Below are 18,123 nucleotides of genomic sequence, written 5' to 3' on the forward strand. Positions count from 1 at the left end.
AGTTGCTCGCTCGACAACGCCGACGGATAGGTAATCTCAAGGTCGGCCCTTTCGTGGAAGAGCCCTCAAGTAAATCATGGCCTCAGATCGAGAGGGAGAGGTCGTTTTGTACCTAAAGCGATCAAACCCTCCGACAAGAAGTGAGAGCGCCTCCCTTCACTCACCAGTAGGAGCCAGACTGTCAGCTTTCTGGACAGTCTGGGAAGAAAGGGGAGCAGAACCTTGGACAGTCTCGGTTTTAAAGGAAGGCTATTCAATTCCATTCTTGAAGGACCCTCTTTGTCCAGGGAACCAGTGGTCTTAATGGCTTACCAGACTTAGAGAAATGTTGTGCTCTAGGAGAAAGAAGTGTCAGCCATAGAGAAAGAAGCAACACAGAGAAAGTTCTCCCTTTCTCCCCAGGATTTTACATAAGCAATCGCCTCAGTACTAAAGGCGCCAGGAGGCTGAGGCCAGTTCTAGATGTGAGTAAGCGAACCTGTTTGTCAAGAAGACAAAGTTTGTGATGGAAACCACTCAATCAATGCTGTCATCCCTTCTTCCAGGAGAGATTGATGGTATCCATCGAATCTCCAGGATGATTTCCACATCCCGATCCATCCTGCTTCGAGGAAGTTCCTTCGCTTGTGTTCAAGGCTAAGTGTTTCAGTCTGTATAATGTGCTTCGCTCTCTCGGGACGCCCCCCCAGGTTTTCACCAGAGTTTTGTCATCAGTGTACAAGTGGCTACATCTGGTTGGGGATCAGGAACAGTTTTTATTTAGACGCATTGGCCCTTATGCATGAAGACGCATGAAAGGGTGTGTGAAGGATTTGGAAAAGACTCTTCATCTAACCGAAGAACTGGGACTTCTACAGAATTGGCAGAAGTCACATCTGGTGCCAATCTCAAGAATTAGTCTATTTGGGAGTTCAGATGAATTCAGTAGTTTTTCAGGCTTCTCTGTCGGTGAGAGGGTAGTCGTGCAGATTTTCTGAAGAAGACCCAGTGCTCGGCCATCGAGTGGATGAGCCTTCTGGGGAAGTTGTCTTCCGCAGAACTGCGTAGAGTTTGGGGAGACTACATCTAAGGCCCCTTCAGTTCTTTTTAAGAGAAGTCTAGACAGGAAGAAGAGCCCAGACTCATGTTTTTCAATCTGTGAGGAGATAAAGGCAGACCTCGGCTGGTGGAACTCTCCAGAGAAACTTCAGGAAGGAATTTCACTGTTCCTAAAGAACCCCAACCTCATCTTGTGTGCAGACGCTTCAGATCTAGGATGGGGAGCCACGTTAGTGTTGGAAACAGCAGGCCGATGGAAGGAGAACAACTTCGTGGCACATCAACTGAAGGAATTAAAGGCCATTCATTTAGCCCTTTAGAATTTTCAAGGTGGTAAGGAACCAGGCAGTGATTGTCCAATCAGACAATACAACAGCTCGATACATAAAAGCAGGAGGGGACTCACTGCTCGCTTATACCTGGTAGCGAGATCTTCTGTTATGGGCGAAAAACGAACCAAACGACGCTGATGACAAGGTTCATTCCAGGAAAGCTCAATGAGGGCAGACAAGCTAAGCAGAGCTTACACTTCACAGGAGTGATCTTAAATCAAGAAGTTTGCCTCCAACTGTGTGGAATCTATGGGGTCGCCCTCTCATAGATCTGTTTGCCACCAAGAAGACAACTCAACTGCCTTTATTGCCTCCAGTGCCGGACGAGGGGCAGTCTTCAGGATGCAATGCTGATGGACTGGTCAGGTCTGGACCTTTACACCTTCCTCCGCTCAAGATGTTGGAGAGCAGTTCTAACAAAAATGTTGTCCCACAAGGACGTATGTATGACGCTGGTTGCCCGCTTTTGGCGGTAGCAAGGAATGCTCTCTAGACTTGATAAGTCTTCTCAGACTTCCCGAGGCTTTTACCAATCGGTGAGCAGATCCACCAGACAGCCTCACTCCGGCGATTTCCACGGAGGTCTATCCGCTCTTCAGCTAACTGGCGCTCAGACTGCTCAACGTTGCCTCAGAGCTAGAGGTTTTTCGAGGAAGCTCGTCTCTAGAGCCATCGCGTGAGCTCTCTCGCAGACAGTCCTCCACAGCAGTTTATCAAGCTAAGTGGTCAGTCTTCAGAGAGTGGTGTAGGAAGACTGGCACATCATCTTCTAAGACCACTTTAGAAGAGATCGCAGACTTCCTCCTGTATCTGAGTGTGGATAGGAAGCTGTCTTCGTCGTCGATCAAGGGCTACAGAGCAATGCTTTCACAGTCTTAGCATAAGGGCCTGATATTTCAAATGATAAGGACTTGTCAGATCTTATCAGATCGTTGAAACATCCAAGCAATCCCAGAGAGAGATTGGTTTCTGAATTCTAGATGTGGTCTTGAAATGGCTTGTGGGCAGTAAGTTTGAGCTATTATCGCCTTGCTCTTTCAGAGACCTTACGAGGAAGACAATCTTTTCTTCTCTGGGTAGCTGCATACAGCAAGGAGAGTCAGTGAGTTGCACGCCTCTAGATAAGAGAATTGGGTTTTCTAGGGTAAGGCAGTCTGTTCTTCATTGTTGAGTTTTTTGGCAAAGAATGAGACTCCGTCTAAGCCTTGGCCGAGATCCTTTTCGATCCCTGGTCTCTCGGATTTGTGACCAGATGAAGAAGAAAGACTTTATGCCCAGTAAGAGCATTAAAAGTATATTTCAAAGGACTCAAGCAGTGAGAGGTCCTTCTCCTAATCTTTGGTGTTCTGTGAGGATCCAGGCTCTTCAAGAATGCTCTTTCCTTCTTTTTGAGAGACCTGATTGTAGAAGCTCACAACCAGGTAGAAGATGTGCAGCTTCAATTTCTAAAGTTAAAGCACATGAGGTGAGATAGGTCTCAACCTGCTGGCACATAGGAGGAACACTAGATTTTATGTATCAAACATTTTGAAATGTAGGTCAGTGTTCGCCTCTCATTATTTGAGAGAGATTGAGACAATATATGATGGATGCAGTACGTTGGGACCGTTTGTGGTGACTGGCACGGTGTTGGGTAAGGGAATAAAGGAAGTCGATCCTTCCTTGTGATGCTTTCTTGCTTAAGGTTAGCATTGTTGTTTTCTGGGATGTCTGGGGGTACATTGTATTGTGAGTACCCAACAGTCTTTACATTTTGGGTAATATTTTTAAGGTACAGGTTATTGGTGACACCCTGTTCTATGTGTTTGTCGGGTACTGCGCTCTCTGGCAGGGGCATTTATTTGGTTGGTTATCATGCATAGTCCACGGTGAGCCCGACTGGCATGTAGCCCTCTAGCACTTAACCTCAGGGGGTCTATATACCTAGCTTTGGTTTATATAAGTAACTACATAGCTGAATCCCACATTGACAGGAGGTGGGATACATGGACATATTCTACTCCAAAACATTACGTCATGTAATGAATTTGAAATAGAAAAGTGGCTAGCACTGAAGACAATGACGTTCCTTTTCAATCAAGGAAGTGCGGCAGGAGAATACTGCCTCTGGTTGGTGTCTTAACTTGCAGTGGTGTGGCGGTAAAGCGAGGAGCGCCTCCATTTGAGTGGGAGCTTTGTAGCAAAGGAATCTCTGATTGCCAACAAAGCATCAGTGGAAGTTATGTAGCTCAAGGAGTTATCTGATGGCTAGCAAAACTTAAAAAAGGGTGCCCCTGACCTGGTCGCAGTACCATAATAAAAACAACCAGATAACTCTGTCACAAACAGCGACGGAAAAGCCCATCCACTGAGAGTGGCAGATGCTCCGGGTACATTGTAGCCCCCCAGCTCTCCAAAATCGACACTACACTACAAGAAGAAGAGACAGTAGGAGGGGTCATATATACAGCCAACCACCGCTATATCACTGTTCAGTATTTGCGGTTTCAGTTAATCATGAATTAGTGTAAACAGCAAAATATCAGTAAAATGTTAAAGCAGGATCCCTCAATATTGATCTTATCACCAGTACTGTATAAAAAAAGAACTGTCCTAACATTTGTAATTGTTTTACCGATGTAAATATAACTTAGTTCACCCCCTCTCTCTTGCTCTCTCCATGATGACACGCTATTGGTTAGAAGGGTTGGAAGTAGCCAATCACACAGCTTGTAGCTCAAATGCTTTGTATACCTACTGTCACTGGTGTATGAGTTGTATTTTTTTTTTTCTCTCTCTCTCTCTCTCCACCAGAGGGTACTAGTAGAATGCGAATGATGAATAGATAGATAAAAAGAGAGCATGGTTGATAGATATAATATATATATGTATAGATAAAAAGAGACCATTTTTGATAGATATAATATATATATGTATGTATACTGTTATCATTGTAATACAGTAAACCCCCCCGTATTCGCGGGGGATGCGTACCACACCCCCCTGCAAATAGCTAAAACCAGCGAATGCTTAGAACCCTTCTAAAAACTCTTAGAATTGCCTATTTTGATAGTTCAAACACACAGAAAAGTTTAAACACAGAAAAGAAACTAAAAATGCTTATACAGGTATTATCCTACTTATGATAGGGTTAGGTTCCAAAAAATAACCATCGTTTGTTGGAAAAAACATAAGAAATACCAAAACGTATCTCGAACATAGCCTAGCGTACACTATAAAATATACTCTACATACACGGTACAGTAATAATTAATATCAGCTAATTCTGGAGGTTCATGCAAAGTGACTTATAATTCAATACAAAGAGAAATTGAATAACAAACAAGAATTAGCTTAGCCTACAGTGTGGTATATTTACATACACAGTAGTGTGGCCTACATGATACTCTCCTCTATATTCACATACCGCATTATACAAACATCAACATTATGCATCTTTTCCATGGATCTTTTAAAATGTTATGCCTTTATTCACTTTATCCAATAATATTGTATATATTCTTATATTGCTTTTGTATTATAAATTGTGATCATAACGATCAACGTTTTGGTTTGGAAATGTTTTACGCGGCGTTTATTTCGCTGTGTTGAATTCAGTTCAGAGCTCTTTTCTTGCTTCTAGCTAGCATAAATTTATCTCTAGATACTTTATTTATATGGGGCAAGGTTATTTTTCGTTATACGAAGTGTATTTAAATCGAAATATAGCTAAAATACATCTTGTTGTGAAATTAATTTATCTTATTTTCGTTAGTAGATGACGTTGGCGTTAGGGGCGTTTTGTTTTGTGTAAAAAAAAAAAATCAAGATTCTGTTTGCTATTTTCACTTGATTTCATCATAATACAAGCGTTACGTATTTATCGTTTATCGGCGTAAAAATAACAGTAATGTGTTCTTTCATGCCCAGTAGTTTTGATTAAAATACTTTCTCTCCAATTTTAATTACGATCGAGTTTCATCCATGTTGCCGATGCACAATAATTTACAGTATAGTCAGTAGCAGCTTTAACATTGTTTTCTCAGCTTCAGCTACAACTTGCAGCTTAAATTTAGCAGTATATTTCCTTGCCGATCTTTTATCCATACCAAATAACGATATAATGTAAAAATATATAATTCCTGTTCTACTTAACGTCATTTGTGCTATAGCATACGGTAATTGTTTATTACCTTACGATGGTTGAAATACCAAGTAAACGACATGTTATCCGATTCAGTTATAAGCAAAACAAGTTTCTTGGTCGGTTGTTTATGGCTGTGTACGCATTTCCACAAGAGTACAACGTTACTAACAATGCTTTTATCATTCTCTTTTACTTTTTTAACTAGAAGATGTGGTAAAGAGATGGAGTAAAAGTTGTCTATTGTAATTTGGTCTCTCACTGCCTGATTACGCTGCTGCCTGGGCCGGCGCGAAATTTAAAAATATTTTACTAATAATATTGTGGTATCGGTATTAATTTGCTTACCCCATTCCAAAATCGAATTATCGTAAGGTGAATTATCGTAACTAGAGCATTACCTGAGTGTTTTAATAGTTTCATCACAAAAAGTGCATTTAGTCATGAAAATGAGATGAGTATACAGTATTTAGTGAATATTTCTCAGTGAAAAATACCGCGAATGGGTGAATTTTCCGCAAATAATGGGTAGATACATTCCAGAGAGAAATTTGTGGATACGTGAGTGTGCGAATCGAGAGAACGCAAATCCGGGGGGGTTTACTGTATGTATAAAAAAAAAAAATTATTGTCCTCACATTATTGTTTAACTCAGTTCAATGCTCTCTCTCTCTCTCTCTCTCTCTCTCTCTCTCTCTCTCTCTCTCTCTCTCTCTCTCTCTCTCTCTCTCTCTCTCTCTCATTAACATAAAAATATGAAACTAAAACTCGATGAAGTTCATGAAGCCATCGATTGAGCACATGCATACATATGTACGTTACAGTTTTTATTTGCTTTGACATAGGGTCCATGAAGACACGCTGTTGACTGGACGTAGACAATCACACAACAAGGTGCCAGCTATGCTAGTTGCTAATTGTCTCGTAGCTGAGGGAGTTTTCCCTATTTTTAGTTTTCTGTAAAAGAAAACTTGAGATGGCTAGAGGGCTGCAAATCATGATGATGTTCATCCACCACCTAATCGTCAAACATATCAAATTGCAGCCCTCTGGCCTCGGTAGTTTTTATTTTATTTTGATTAAAGTTAGCCATGATCATGTGTCTGGCACTGCTATAGGTGCCAACAACACAGGCCACCACTGGGCCTTTGGCTGAAAGTTTCATAAACCATGGTTGAGAGTTTCTTACAGCATTATATGAGGCGTCCGGAGGTAAAGGGGTGACATCACCAAAACCTGATTTTGAGTAAAACGCGTTCAAAGTTGAAGTATCCATACCGGACATTTCTCTTGACTTATTACATCCATGTTTATATGTATTTTACTTGTCTTGCCTAGCCATATATGAAAAAAACAATAATGTGTTGGAAGAGAAATCATAACATCAAAATTTGCATACCCCATAATGCAAAACAGTTCTGAAAACTTTTTCACCATAAATACACTATGAGCCATTTCATTGTAAACCCAAAAACAAATTTTTTATGAGTATAGATTGGCAATTTTAACATGCCACACATTTACATTATTTTTCCCTCGGTTCCCAGTGTAAATGGTTCATAGATTATTGTCAAATAATTACTACATAATTATTAATAAAATAAAAAAGGCAACTCGCCACCTCATATGAGCCACGCATAGCTACTGCCTCATTCCAGCAGAACATGTACCATGGCCATGTTCGCCCTTTGCTTCCCAGAGGGAGAACATGAAACTAAGAGATATACGTGAAAACCTGTTAACTGCCACCCCTCTGTTCAGTGGTTTTAAGGGTCGATATTGCTTGGCCAGTATGTGGAAATCATAGAAAATGGATTTCTGTATAATTTGCTAGGACTAACTCAAAATCGTTGATTTGGCAATTCCATCCCTTTACTTCCGGATGCCTCATATGCTGTACAGAAACTCGATTGAACAGAAGAAATTTGGCTCATTTTTTACCTGTTTACTAATTATGTATTTTCATTTTATTTTCATGACTAAATACTTTTTTATGATAAATTATTTACTGATTTTAAAAAATTAATATTAATCTGAGCACAGCAAAATATCAATAAAATGCTAAATTAAAACCCTGCCAAATTACAAAACGACTTACCAATGTAAACTCTCTCTCTCTCTCTCTCTCTCTCTCTCTCTCTCTCTCTCTCTCTCTCTCTCTCTCAACTAAGTGAATGTTTGATAGGTAAAATTAAGAACATAGAATTTAGGTTCATGCAACATTTAAAATTTAAAATTTAGTATTTCTTCAATGCTTTGAAAGCTATGAACTTGGAGAGAATTTTGCGGGAGCAGCATCTGAACAATACACATCGCCATCTATCGACAAAAAGGCATTCTAAACATTTCCAAAGGGAAAAGGAACCATAGAAAACTGGAATTCATCAAAGAACGAGGGAAATTGGGAAGTAGGAATATTACATATTAACAAGAATATTTGTGATAGTCAGGGAAGGGGTTAAAGGAAGAGGTTCTTCCTTGTGTGGCAAAAATTCTTACTAGGCAGAATAGGCACACACAGCAAAATTTGAACTCAAGGATGGCTGAGAAGTGCTCCAAACACAGTTTTAACTAGCAACCCTGTCTGTTCATATCTGAATGTTCATATGTAAGGTTAGGTTCCAGAACCCCTCACCTCGTGCAGGGTGAATTTCCACGTAGGTTTGGCACAGTCTCTAAAAATGTTAAATGCTTATTTCTAAAGTTGAAACACTAAAAATGACCCTAATCATGCTCCCAAATTATTAAGCTAACTTTTAAATGAAATTAAAGTTACTTTAATTTCATTTAAAAGTTAGCTTAATACATAGTACCCTTAAAAAAAGAAATAAATGGTTGACATAAAACTAGAGAGTTGGAAGAGAATTTCTGTCTCTCTCCCCTCCTGACTGATCTATTTTTAGAAGTCTTCTCATCCTCTTTTTTATAACTTCTTCATTCTTTGTCTCTTTCTCTTTGTTCTGAAATGCTTTTTCATGAACAAAGTGTCTTTTCTTTGGACTAATACAACTCTTAGTTATTATGTCTCTGTTTTAGAACATTCACCACACTAGCGCATTTACACTTCGTAGATGGTACAGGTAAAATTAGATCAATTTAAACACCTACTGTACAGGTAAAGTCGTACAGAGAAATAATAAATTGTAAAAATGTGTGAGCACTAACCATGAACAAGAGAGAGAGAGGGATAAGGGTTGTCCTTCCTTAAGAGAGTGAAATTATTTATCAGTTATTCCGGAGACAGAGAGAATAACATGAGAGAGAGAGATTGTCCTTACTTGAAATATCAAGTTAAATTATTTATGAATTATTACGGAGACAGAGATTTAACATAAGAGAGAGAGAGAGAGAAAGAAGTTATTGTTACATTAGATATCAAAAGATGGAAATTCAGTATTAAACTAACTTGTAAATGAAATTAAAGTTACTATAATTTCATTTAAAAGTTAGCTTAATACATTACCCTTAAAAAAAATGGTTGTAAAAATAAAGGAGAGTGTGAAGATTGGTATACTATTTCTCTCTCTCTCCATTCCACCGATCTATTTTTAGAAGTCTTCTCAACCTCGTTTTTAAAAACTTCTTTATTCTGTCTCTCTTTGTTCTGAAATGCTCAAAGTTTTAGAACGGCACATTTACAGTTTGTGGATGGTACAGGTAAAATTAGATCAATTTAAAATTATCTACTGTACAGTGAAAGACAGAGAAACAGTAATACGAAGGTTGCACTAACTACGAATGCAGGAGAATTATGTAAGAAACCTTTGACCCGCCAATCAGCAACACTCCCCTTCTTGTCATGTTAAATCGACATGTCTGGCAGCTTTGCCTTCGCGTTTCTTACAAAAGATGAGGGAAAGATATTTATTTGTTTAAAATATCACATAGGAGTTTTGTAATTACAGTTATGTCATTTTATTATTATTTATTCTTATTAATATATGAAAATTAGTACTTACTATTAGGTAAAAAATTTATTTATGCAAAACAAATAAACATATACATGTACCATAAAAATTCTCTCATCTCATTAAGAGAGAGAGATATTACAAAAAATTGTCTTGCAAGGTGACAGTGTGACAATAACTGAAAATCGCCAATAACCAATATTCGGCGATAATAGCGCCAGTCCCTGGTTATTGGCGCCACTGATAAGTGGGGATCTGTTCTGATAACCGGGGTTCTGCTCATATCGGTGCTGAAAATCCAGTTATCGTCGTCACTAGACAAGCGCCGTAAAACTGAATTACCACATAAAAGCTTGAAAACTTGTGAATTACATAAAAAATTAAACAAACACTTTTGCAGGGTTTCTCACTATTCACAAATGTTCGCATGTCTGTGAAAAACTCTTATATGACAATTACGTTCCAATGAAAAGTTTGTGTGGGTGTGAATTTGTGCAGTTCGAATCGCGTAAGTTCAGGGTATTACTGTATTCATATATACAGTGCTCCCCCCCTTTTTTTCAGAACCCACCACAGAAATGCAAAATCCCCTCCAAAAATGCTTATAACTGCCAAAATACCCTGTACCCCTTAAACTAAAAGTTTTGACTGTCTATTTTAAAAGTTCACTGCCTAACTTGATAGTTCAAACAACAATATACCTTGAATTATCATACTAAAATTTAATATCAGTTCAAATAAAAATACACCCCAAACTATCATCCCAAAACACCTTAAGTCATCTTAGATTAGTACCCTTTTACAACTTTTATGTATATATGCCCCAAAAATGCTTATAACAATGATTTACTAACTTTAAAATATTAATGTTTATGTAAACAGCAAAATATCTATAAAATGTTTAATACAAATTAAATAAATCTGTCTTACAGAACATTTGACAACTAATCAAGTTACCCCTGTATACATAAGCATAGCCGTTTCTCTTAGTATTGAAGGTGCCATTTTCCTTACACATCGGTAAAAACACAATTATATCTAATTCACTTTGTTTCATAGAGCAACACTGTTTATTCACTAATTACTGTATTTTTTCTTATTGTTTTTGTGACTAAAGACAGATTTTTGTGACAAAAGCATTTACAGTGTGCTTTACAGTGCTGTAGTAATGTATCTGTTAAGCTCATTCCAGGCCAGGCCCCAGAATGAGCATAACAGGTGTAGATTCGATTCTCTCTCACTTCTCTCAGGATAATGTAAGGTATTTGAAATGATATTAATGTAAAGTGTTTTTGGATGATACCGCATATTGTACAATATTTAAAATATTCGTTATTTTAATTTTATTTTCCAGTCTGCTTTTACTGGAAAATAAATGAAAATAATCAGCAAATATTTTAAATATTGTACAATATGCTCTGTCATCCAAACACTTTACAGTAATAACATTTCCAATACCTCTTACATTGCCCTTAGAGAGAGAGAGAGAATCGAATCAAAAAATCAAATCAAATCAAATCGTACACCTGTTATGCTCAGTCTGGGGCCCAGCCTGGAATGAGCTTAACAGACACACTGTGAATCATAAGTGCACTGTAAATAATTATCATAAAAATCGGTATTTAGTCACAAACACAATATGAAAAAATACAGTAATTAGTGAATAAATAGTGTTGCTCTACGGAAAAAAGTGAATTGGTGATAATTTTAAAGATATGGTCCATAGAAAAAATTCATGAATTGGTGAAAGTTCCTGCAGAAAAGTGAAAGTATGTTCCACAAAAATCCGTGACAAAATAAAGTGTGAAAAAGTAGGGTAGAACTGTATATATGTGTGTGTGTAATTGTTCAGAATGCATACTCAACAAAAATCCAGATCTTCATTGTAATATGCCAGAGAGGGTACAGCACAACCAAATTTCCTTCCTCACTTGGATGATGGAATGGATGGGTTCTTTATTTGCTTTCACTTATTTCTGGCATTGAATCATTGGAACTTTAATCACTTAGTATTTTGATACTGAAGTTGAAGTGCGCAAGAACTTTTTATCTCACTTTAGGAGTCAAAGAATGCTCTTGCAGCTGCAAAAGAGTAGAAAAAATGTATTAGAAAAAAAATATGCATGGCACCAACTGAAGTTTCAGAGCATTGAGTTTGGAAGAATTTGGTGCTAAAAGGCAATAAAAAAAAAGCCCTCACAGGGTTAAGATAACTGAAAAACAAAGAAAAAAGTTATATAACCCATTGTAACATGGTAATGCTTTTTGCTTGCCAGTGTGTTTTCTGTAGATGTGAGTTGCCTGATAATCATGAACTTTGTATAGTACTGTAGTAATGGGTGAAATGAGCTATATGTTCTTAGGTATAAATATAATGGATTTGATTGATAATGTAACTTTTTTGACCTGTTAATTTTAATATCTTTTACTGTTACAGCATGTCAAGATACTGGCAATGCATGTATATTTTAACAAATGTACTTTTGAAATGTTATTTTTCCTTCTATTGCAGTGTGAGGACTTGCGTGGTGCTATCATTGCCCATGATTGGGCATTACTTCACCTATTAATATAGGTAAGGATTTTTTTTATAGAAAGGAACAACAATAATCCTAGTAAAAAGTCTTTTTATATAAGTAACTTACCAAGTAACTACATCGCTATTAGTTTCATTTATTGGCAGCTTAAAATGATAAATTTGGAAATTGGCGGTAGCTTTCCAATATTCTGGTGTAGGTAACTTACCCCGCCTACTTTTGGGGAAGGATATGTACAACACTACTAAAGAGCCCAATTCTTTTCTGCCGGTTGACACCTTAACATGGTTGTTGATGTCAGCTTTCATTTGATTTAGTATAGTTCACCAAATGGTTTTCATTGTTTTTTGCTCTGGTAGCGATTGCGCTAATTGTATTAGCTTATTTAACTTGGACTTTTGCATATTATTAGGATGTCTGACTTGTTTGCTACCAGTAGGTTTTGCAGCAAGGGCTGAAATACCAGACTTACTTCACTCAAATATGACTCCCATGCCCTTTGTTTTTTCAATGTAGAGGACAAATTTGCTCTTCAGTCTTGACTTGTGTTGAATGCAAAGAGTGGGATCAGGGGAAAAGGAAAACTGATTAGTTATTTAAATAAACTTGAGAAGAACAGACAAAGGAGAGCAGCTGCTAAAGCCAAAGCTAAAAGTTCAGTTAGTCAGGGTTCTCCTGTTCTGCATGCCCTTTCGACTTTTGTAACTGCCTTTTCCACTATCACCAGTCCAACTTTACCTGTAACTACATTACCCAACTTCCAACCATCCGAACCCAATGCCATCGCCAGTCTGGAAGCCAGAATAGACCAGAAATTCGGTCTCTTAGTTAACACTGTAGCTCAAATAGGTGCTTCAGTGAGGGGTCTTATGGATAAGTTTAGTGCCAGTGATCACGGTGCAAGTGTTTCAGTGGATGAGGTGGCTACTCATCCCACTGATGCTCCTAGATGAAGGTCCCTGTCAAACTCCCCTAAACCTGGGAGGAGGCAAACTATAAGTCCAAGGGAGGTCGGTGGGGTTTGCCCGTGGGTAGTCGCCCCCTCAAGCGAGCCTGTTGTATGAGATTCCCAGGACTTGGCGGACAGCCACTGGAAAGGCGCTCACGTTGGAGTTCATGCCCTTTCATCGAGTGATTCAAATTCGGGATCCGACGAATCCAAGTGTAAGGCGAGTAAGAAGTGCAGTTGGCGCTTTAAGAGTGCATCTTGGCCACTGAAAAGGTTGATATCTGTGGCCAAGTCTGATTTCCCGATCCTGTGAAACGGACCAGAGATCAGGAGCAGAGTCCCAAACCATCATGTAGTTTTTGGGACGATCCAACTAATCCGTCACCTGCAGTGTCAGTGTCGGAACGCCAGTGTTTGACGCCCAAGCGGGTTTCCAAGAAATCCGCAGATCGTGCATCAGTATCAGTGTGTCCAGAGTGATCCCAGGTTGTAGTGGGATCCAAGCATCCATTGGGATCCAAGGGATCCATTCGTCCAGCGGGATCCGAGGGATCCAGTCATCAAGTGGGATCTGTGGGATCCAAGTGTTTAGTGGGATTTAAGGGGTTCAAGCACACAGTGGGATGTAGAGGATCTGAGGTCCCTGTGGGACTGGACAGGCTTGTAGTACATGCGCGGTTGTCAGTGTGCACTCGCTCCCCTGCCGAGCTGGCGCTAACCTCATCCAGGCATGCGGCGCCACACTCCACTCCTCATTCGGTTCAGGATCCTTCTCTGGAACCGATCCAGCGACGCTTAGACAGTATACGAGATCTTTTACGTAAACCGACAGTTCCTCATGAGCCTGCTGATCTGGCTCTTTCACCCATTTTGTCTGAAGAAGAGGACGTTGAACAGGATCAGCCTTCTTCAGCCTATGGTTCTCTTCTGAAGTACTTCTTGTTTTGCTTCCCAGATTTCTTTTCACCAGTGACTCTGTCTTTGCCGAGTTCGGCTTTTATGATGAGACAGCCTACGGAAGCTTCTAGGCTGACTAAGATGGTACTGTCTTTGTCGTCGAAGAAAGCTCTGTCAGGCATTGAGAGTTGGCTGACAGACAACAGGGATCTGGGCAAGGCGGTATTTTGCGCCCCTCCTTCTTGTTTATCTAAGAGGAGCTATTTGTCGTATGTTACTTGGGAAGCTCCTTCTTTGGGAGTTTCTGCCTCCTCCCAAGGGGACTTCTCCAGTTTACTTGTCACAGAGGTCTGCATTCTCCTCATCCAAGATTTTATTTACGATGTCTGAACTCGATCATTTGACGAAGGATATCTTCAGGGTCTTCGAGATCTTAAGGTTTTTAGATTGAACTGTCAGCTACAGACTGGCTGGGAGTCCTCTTGTGCGGATAAGGCGATCAGGGATGGAACCCAGGAATTGGCGGCCTTATTTGCGGTGGTAGTGCTTAAGAAGCGAGAACAGTGATGTTCATTCACTTCAGAAGGGTCACTCCTTCCCAGAGATCCGCACTTCTATTTGCTCCTTTGGATCAACATTGTCTCTTTCCCCGTGCCTCAGTAGAGTATATTGCAGTGGAGTTCCAAAAGAAGTTTCCTCAAGACTTACTGGCTCAGTCCGCCAAACGTCCGAAGGAGTCTGGACGTTCATCTTTTATGCCCAAAACAGTTTCACCTCCACAGCAGGCATTTCGAGGCAGTAGAGGCAAATTCCAGCCCCATTCTCCAGTGTATTCTAGGTCAGTTCAACCAGTCAAGAAGTGAGCAGTCAAGCCTTCCTCTCACAAGTGAGGAAACTATCTTCTGTGTACAAGTGGGGGCCAGACTTTTTACATTTTTGGAGCAAGTGGGAGGACAGAAATATAGAACCTTGTGTTTTAGGAGTGATCAGAGAAGGATATTCCATCCCGTTCAGGGAGAAACCTCCCTTAGTGTCCTCTCCTATCAACTTGGCAGCCTACTCTTTAGGCTTGGAGAGGTATTTGGCCTTGTCACAGGAGGTCTCGTCTCTGCTTACCAAGAGGGCCATAGCGATAGTCGAAGAGGGAAGGACTTATATTTCCACGTTTTGGTTCATCTGGAAGCCAGGAAGTATCTGTGGTTTGTGTTCCAGGACAAGGTCTTCGAATTTCAAGTGCTGTGCTTCAGCCTCTCTGCAGCCCCTCAAGTTTTCACCCGTGTCCTTGCCCAGTAGCAAAGTGGCTACATCTCATGGGGATCAACATTTGTCTCTGTCTAGAAGACTGGCTCCTATGCTCCCCCTTGGAATCAAGTTGCATGGAGGACCTCAAAAAGACTTCTGTTAGCCCAAGAGTTGGGCCTGTTGATAAACTTAGACAAATCCCAATTAGTCCAGAGTCAGTCGATTCTATATTTGGAAAGAAAATCTAATTCTCTGATCACCCCCAACTTCTCGCGGTTTCGATATGTAGGGGCTAGCTAAAGCAGTCTAGGCATACAAAGTGGTTGAGGCCCTTTGTGGATCCCCATCCTTCCCTCTTTCCCCCTCTCCCCCACCCAAGTCCCGGAGTAGAGAGTCTCTTGATACCTGGCAATCAGGGGAAAGGAGAAAGAACTTCCTTGCTTGTGGAAGGAGAGCTGAGTGAGATGTTTCACTCCTGATCTTGACTCCCTACAGAATTTCAGTCCCTCCCCTTCTTGTCTCCTCTTTTGTGGGTGGCTCCTCTTTAGTAGATTAGATTACAACTTACAGGAGCAGCGTCCATAGAGGAACCTTCTCTCCTCCAGGGGAGAGGTTAGACGAGACCAGTGGGAAGGGGGCTCACTGTGAAGTAAAACCTATTGTCGAGGAAGAAGCACACATCGAAATGGGGTTGGGGAGTTTTAGGAGTTGGAGACTGCCCTCCTGGAGAAGAAACCCCAGGGCCATAGGAACTGCTCTCGGTGGGAGAACCTAGAGTATTCCTGTTTCCCATTTCTTGTCAGGGTTCTTGAGGTTCAAGGAAATTTAATCGGAATTGTCCCTGACATATATATGCTTTTGGGTAGGCACCATTACCTAATGAGTAGCCATCATTTAAGGAGTTTTTTTAAGGAAATTTGACTAGAATTTTCAACATGTGAATTGCTTTTGTGTAAGGATATCCCCACATGTCAGTTAATGAATACTTTAAAGAAATCCAGCTAGAATTTTCTTAGACATACTCTTGGAGGCATCAAATGCATTAGTTAATGGCACACCTGCAAGAAATTTGACAGGAATTCTCTCTCTCTCTCGAGTAGAGACAATGTTCAGAACAGCAGGAAGTTCTGGTGTATCCTCGATTTTGAACTAGCTGATGAGAGGTTTTGCCCTGCCCTCTGTGGCTTAGGACTTGTGGTGGGGGAAAGACATCCGTGACTTAGAGGCTGAACCAGGAGTTCTCAGAGGTCAAGAAGTTGGCCTTTGCACCCTCTGTCCCTGACAGAACGTTGAGGAGTTGTTTTGTGATCCCCCTTTGCACTGATACGTTGAGGCATATTTCCGAAAACTGACATCAAGGGTTTTGTCACGACTTGATGAGGCTGTGGGAACTGAGAACCAACAGTCACGCTCTGTCTTCCCCACCGTCAGCAGTGTAGTAGCAGCTCCACTAGATGTCTCGTTAATGAATACTTTAAAGAAATCCAGCTAGAATTTTCTTAGACATACTCTTGGAGGCATCAAATGCATTAGTTAATGGCACACCTGCAAGAAATTTGACAGGAATTCTCTCTCTCTCTCGAGTAGAGACAATGTTCAGAACAGCAGGAAGTTCTGGTGTATCCTCGATTTTGAACTAGCTGATGAGAGGTTTTGCCCTGCCCCTCTGTGGCTTAGGACTCGTGGTGGCTGGGGAAAGACATCCGGTGACTTAGAGGCTGAACCAGGAGTTCTCAGAGGTCAAGAAGTTGGCCTTTGCACCCTCTGTCCCTGACAGAACGTTGAGGAGTTGTTTTGTGATCCCCCTTTGCACTGATACGTTGAGGCATATTTCCGAAAACTGACATCAAGGGTTTTGTCACGACTTGATGAGGCTGTGGGAACTGAGAACCAACAGTCACGCTCTGTCTTCCCCACCGTCAGCAGTGTAGTAGCAGCTCCACTAGATGTCTCGGCAGCAGGAGACCCTACCCTGTCCCAGTGTCAGAGCAGATCTGACGTGGGAATGCATCCCGAGACAGGAAGTACAGACTCATCCTGCTCTGCTTCCTGCCCTTCCAATCAGAGGGTGGAGTTGTGTTAACCCAAGTGGCAGGCACCTCTTCACTTAGAGCCCAATCAGTGAGATGGTGCGGTTCCACTTCCACCCCTCCCAGTTTCCTATGGAGTGCAGGAAGGGACAGTTCTATCTCAGGATAGGGGTACAGACTGTCCTTCGGCGCTGCTCGGGGACCAGATCCAACTGGGACCGTAGAACATCTTGGGATAGGCCCTTGTCCTACTCTGCTCCCTGCCTCGCTGATCCTCATGCTATGAGGCAGAGCAGTGACAAATACAACCAGAGAGCTCCCTGGTGAGACTTCCTGGACAACCACCCAAGGGTACTCCCCAGTCAGTCTTGGCATCCATCACAGGGTGGGGTCCAGTCATAGACTTGTCCGTCCTGAACCAATGTTCTCCCCTATGGGGACAGCACAGTCTGTCATGGCCCCCATCAGAGTAAGGATTATATGGTATCCATAGACCTGCAGGATGCTGGCCTGCACATCCCCATCCACAAGATGTTCAGGAAGTTCCTGAGATTTATCTCCTGGTGAGTAGTCTACCAGTTCAGGGCCCTTTGCTTTGGAATGGCAGCAGAGAACCCAAATCTTCATCCAATTGTTCCAGCTAGTCTCACCATGGGTACATGCCAGGGGCTGAGACTGTAGATGCTTGGATGACTGGCTGATCCTAGCATCCTCAGTTGTCAAAGCAGAACTCCACAGGGACCAGGTCCTGTCTTTTGGCAAGGACCTCTCCCCAAAGCAGACCATCAAATACCTCGGGATGAGGATCACCAACCCGGTGGGGGTTCAAGAGCCGTTCACTTCTTCAACCCAGCAACCAGCAGAACAGTGGCAGATCATGATTGGGCACCTGTCTCTGGGGAAAAATTAGTCTCCAGGGGGAGAGCCCACATTAGATCTCTCCAATGCCAGCCAAAAACAACTTGGAGGAAGGAACAAGAACCTCCTGTTGCAGCCAATCAAGGTGCTGGTCAGGGTCATAGAAGAACTGCTGTGTTGGAGAGATCCTAAAATCCACCTGCAGGGTT

At 41.2% G+C, this 18,123-nt stretch overlaps 1 protein-coding gene across 6 annotated transcripts in view; it reads left to right on the top strand.

Moving 5' to 3' along the window:
• Positions 1-18,123, top strand: part of LOC136848721 (transcription factor E2F5-like) — a 96,840-nt gene that overhangs the window by 17,150 nt on the left and 61,567 nt on the right. For all 6 annotated transcript variants that reach the window (XM_067121246.1, XM_067121272.1, XM_067121257.1 and 3 more), the window contains exon 2: positions 11,914-11,976. The gene's annotated coding sequence lies outside the window, so the exon portion shown is untranslated. The remainder of the gene's footprint in view (positions 1-11,913; positions 11,977-18,123) is intronic.

The sequence above is a fragment of the Macrobrachium rosenbergii genome, chromosome 2 (assembly GCF_040412425.1).
Source record: "Macrobrachium rosenbergii isolate ZJJX-2024 chromosome 2, ASM4041242v1, whole genome shotgun sequence".
Lineage (NCBI taxonomy): Eukaryota > Metazoa > Arthropoda > Malacostraca > Decapoda > Palaemonidae > Macrobrachium > Macrobrachium rosenbergii.